We start from the raw sequence: 4,783 nt of genomic DNA, 5'->3' as shown, positions 1-4,783 counted from the left end.
ACTTGCTTTTAAAATCTCCACAAAAAAATGTCTGAACTAAAGGGAATCTCCCTCAACGTGAGGGGCGCCAAGTCTAAAGTAAGAAGGGTTGCTCTCTTCAATTTTTTATCTTGCCTGGCAGCCTCTGTTTTTTTCCTGCAGGAGCGCGGTATTCCCCATACGATGAAGTATAACAAATATAAGGAGGATTGGAAATATGGTCCATCCGTCTGGTCTGGATCAAATGAGTGCAGATAAGCAGGGGTCGCCATTCTTTTTAAGGGAAACGTTTTAATTGATTTTATTCAAGAAATCTTACCAGGACGTATTTTATTGGTTAAGGGCCTTTTATTGACGGAGTCAAATGGCACTTTTTAAATTTTTACGGCTCACCTGATAAAAATGAGAGGGCAGAAATGCTAGAAGTTTTCTCTCTTTTTATTAACACAACTAAGGCCCCATGCACACGACCGGTTTTTTTGTCCACCCGTAAATACTGGCGTATATACGGGTCCCTGGTCACACGTATTACACCCGTATTTACAGAAGCGTGACCGTAAATACGGTTCCGTTGGCACTCGTATTCCACCCGTATTTACGGACCCGTAAAAAAAAAAGGTGGGGGCTGGAAATGATGTAAAAATCTTGACTAAAGTCCCTAAAAGAGTCACATGATCGCAGAAACGCCTTTCTTTGTGCCATTTGTGCATTGTGAGAGACTTTGGAGTATACATTTGCAATAAAACAGAGCGTGATAACATTTAGGGGGAGGGGTTGGCAACTTACCTAGCTTGCAACGCTCCCTCACCATGGCAGACTCCCATTCCTCGGGATGGAGGGACATCGCCACGTCATTCCACGCTTGCTCCTTTGCCACGCTGTCTTTGTAAGGCTCCTGGCGTTTGTCTCATATCACGGGGTAGTCTTGTACAAATGCAATGAGGCTCTCGACTTGGAGTTTTGTTAGTGCCATCTTTATCTCAAACAATCGTAAAATAAATGAGGGCTGTGGCCTGCAGACAGGGAAGTCCCCTGACGTCGCCTAGCAATGCTCCCGTAATTACAGGTGCACAAACGTAGCCACCCGTAATTACGGGAGCCCCATAGACTTCTATGGGCTGCCCGTGCCGTAATTACGGCCTGAAATAGGACATGTTCTATCTTTTTCAACGGCACAGGCACCTTCCCGTAAGCATACGGGGAGGTACCCGTGGCCAATAGAAGTCTATGGGCCCGTAATTACAGGAGTTTTTACGGTCGTGTGCATGGGGCCTTACTTAGTCTTTTATCCTCGCAGGTGATTTTAACTGTATCCTGAGAGGGGAACGCCGGCTTACAAGTGCTACAAGTAGAAATTATGACAAGACCTCTGGACTGCTCAAAGATATGGTGGGTGATTTTAAGTTAAAAGATGTTTACAAAGAGTGTAACAGGAGCAGTCCAGAGGAAGCCGGCGTTACCTGGAGCAACGCCACCTGTAGCTCCAGGATAGATTTTATTTTTTGTAATGAAAATCTACTGCCTTTTAAATGTGACGTTTTAACCAACGTGTTTTCAGATACCAGGCTTTTATCTTTTTATGTGAAGTGTAATCTTAATAATCTTATTTGTAAGAATTCCTGGAAGATGAATGTTTCCTTTTTAGCGGATCCACAGGTTTTAACCGATTTTATTGAATTTTACAAGAAGAGCAGGCGGGTGAGAGACACGAGGGCTCCCATCAGTATATGGTGGGAGAAAATGAAAAATAAAATAAAGGATTTTTTTTTATTAAAAAAAATGTGGCGAAAGCCAAAACAAAATATGCTGTTTTTAATACACTAAACACCCGCCTGCAGACCCTGTACAAGATGCGAGACAATGACATAGAAGTGCAAACCGACATCACCGACCTGAAGAAAGAGATAGCCCAGTGCCTGGAGCAGAAAGGTAAAGAAATAATTTTTCGTTCAAAAATAGAAAACAGAGGAGAACGAGACCTGCTCCAGGTACTTTTTAAAAAAAAAACAACAATAAAAGGGCTGTCATCAAAAATATTGAAGGTGTGTCAGATGTACAGGGTCTTTTAAGTAAAGTTCATGAGTTTTACACTGACTTTTTTAATGTTAAGACTGTGGATCGTGATTTTATGCGTGACTCACTGAAGGAGATTACCACTGTTTTAGACCCTGTCTCCCAGAATTTTTTATTGCAGGACCTGACGGAGCAGGAGATTTTAGAAACAGTTAAAAGTTTTAAAGCAGGTAAAGTTCCTGGTCCGGACGGTATACCCAGTGAGTTTTATGTAAAATTTTATTATCTTTTAAAAGAAGATTTGTTTTTACTATACGCAGAAGTTTTTAAATCCAAGATGCTGCCTAAGTCCTGGCAGAAGGGTGAGGTCTCCCTATTATACAAGACAGGTGACTTCGCAGTTCTAAAGAATTGGAGACCAATAACCCTTCTAAATAGCGACTATAAGATTATGGCAAAATTATGCGCGAACCGTTTGAAAGCCATAATACCCCACATAATACATTCCAACCAAGTATGTGGGGTGCCAGGCCGCAGCATCTGGGACAATCTTAACCTTATTAAAGACGTGATTGAGGACACGAGGTCTAGGAAGAATAATTTAGCAATTTTATCAATAGACTTCGAAAAAGCTTTTGACCGTGTCTCTCACTTTTATCTTTTTAAGGTTTTAGAGCGTATGGGTATACCTGAAGGATTTTTATTATCCATCAAAGCCTTTTATAAAAATTGTACCAGCAAGATTTTAGTAAATGGTTTTAAGACACAGGACGTATTTTTAAACTCTGGGGTGAAGCAGGGGTGTCCCTTGTCCCCACTGCTTTTTATATGTGCGTTAGAGCCTCTATTATGCGCAATTGGCCGAGACAAGCAAATACGTGGAGTCCCCCTGCCAGGGGGAGGCGGCATAGAGGCTAAAGCAGTGGGGTACATGGATGATGTAGCGGTTTTATGCAGGGACACCCGGTCGCTTCAGGAAGCCCTCAAGCAAATAGAGTTTTATTGCTGTGCTTCCGGTTTTAAGATAAACTTTAGCAAGAGTAATATTTTAAGCATAGGAAGCATGGTTTTTAGAGACATACCCGTCCCTGTGTCAGATAATATTACAATTTTAGGTGTCTCCTTCAGTGAGTACGACAATGGTTTTATCAGTTGGGACATGGTGGCGCAGAAAGTAAACAAAATGATATGTATGTGGAATATGAGGCAACTTACGATGGAGGGAAAAATTTTAATTATTAAAATGGTCATTTTACCCCTGCTTTTATATCGGAGTATGGTTTTCCCTCCTCCCACGGTTTTACTAAGAAGAATAACCAAAGCTTGTTTTACTTTCTTTTGGAGTTCCAGAATGGAGAAATTAAAAAGAGGAATCGTGATGAAGTCCAAACCAAAGGGTGGCAAAGACTTTCCAGATTTTAATAGGTTTCTTTTACTAAAATTTTTTAGCTTCTGTTTTAATTCCCTTTTTAAAGAGCACTATTGGTCATTTTATTTACGTTTTAATACAGGGTTTTTTATGCGAAGGTGTGGGTGGTTCCAGATTATTTTAACCTCACCTTATGCTTTTAATTTACCCCCACATTACGTAATTTTAGAAAAAATAGTGGCTTTATTTAATTTAAAAGGGAAAAATATTAATGATCTTCAAAACAGTAAGAAGCTGATAATAGACCTAAAAAGAGATGATACGGTCAGCACAATAGACAATTTTAATGAGAAACGCTGTGGTTTTATCTGGAAAATGTCTAATATATTTTATCTCTAATACACAGAAGGACCTGGCCTGGAGCTGCATTCATCAATGTCTTCCATGCCGGGCATTCCAATACAGAAGAAGATTAGCGAGGTCTGCCGTCTGCCCGAGGGAAGGCTGCCAGGCTGAGGAGACAGTGCGTCACATACTTTGGATTTGTTATTTTGCACAACATTTTTGGAAAAAGATATTCCCTCTTATGGAAAAGATGGCAGACCTGAAGGACTTATGTTATGAGGATATTTTATATGGACAATTTGGATGCCCAACCGCGAATCAGAAGACAATAGCATGGAAGACGATGAATTGCGCCAAAGAAGCTCTATGGAAGGCCAGGAACATCCTTTTTCAACACAACGTTTTTAACAACAGATGATGTTTTAGGTCTATGTTTTTAGTGAAATGTATTTATATTATTTAATTGACAGGAAAGTAAATGCCACCCTTCTAAATAGATGGTTTGTGACTGACTGGAACTCCAATAAATAAAGATTTGCCACCATGTCCCCTTATAAATATTTATGTAATTTGATTTTACTATTGTTGCAATGTGAACATTTTTATGTAACTAATGTTATTTATTGTAAAATTTAATTTTTATTAATAAATCATTGACACCCCCGCGAGGGGGTAGCCAACTGAAAAAAAAAACAGTTTAATATCTGATACGTCCCCTATCTGGGGACCATATATTAAATGGATTTTTAGAACAGGGAGATGGAAATAGAGCTTGCTCTGTCCACTCCACGCATTGACCTGGTATTGCAGTATTTCCAGGACCGGTGCACCCTTTCCTTATGTGTTCACTAAAATCAGATTCCAAAAGTGTTTTTTGTGTTTGCCATTGTTTTTTTCTTGCACATTGCATCTCTCCTTTAATCCCATTATTTGAAAGCCTGTTGTACAATGCCTTGATACAATGTATGTTGTGTAATGTGTGATAATGATCTCATTATTAAATGACTCCATTAATAGATTGCCACCTCTTGTGTTGGCTGTGTTGTGTCTGTGTTTCTGTGTTTCCAGCATTTTAAT

At 39.7% G+C, this 4,783-nt stretch overlaps 1 non-coding gene across 1 annotated transcript; it reads left to right on the top strand.

The window, feature by feature from the left end:
• The first annotated feature begins 4,355 nt into the window (after positions 1-4,355).
• LOC142654462 (U2 spliceosomal RNA) lies at positions 4,356-4,541 on the top strand. Its single transcript, XR_012849061.1, has one exon. It is a non-coding gene; the product is annotated as a U2 spliceosomal RNA (small nuclear RNA).
• The last annotated feature ends 242 nt before the right edge of the window (positions 4,542-4,783 follow it).

The sequence above is a fragment of the Rhinoderma darwinii genome, chromosome 5 (genome assembly GCF_050947455.1).
Source record: "Rhinoderma darwinii isolate aRhiDar2 chromosome 5, aRhiDar2.hap1, whole genome shotgun sequence".
Taxonomy (NCBI): domain Eukaryota; kingdom Metazoa; phylum Chordata; class Amphibia; order Anura; family Rhinodermatidae; genus Rhinoderma; species Rhinoderma darwinii.
The sequence above is the reverse complement of the archived record's forward strand: the minus strand, read 5'-3'. Positions and strand labels throughout refer to the sequence as shown.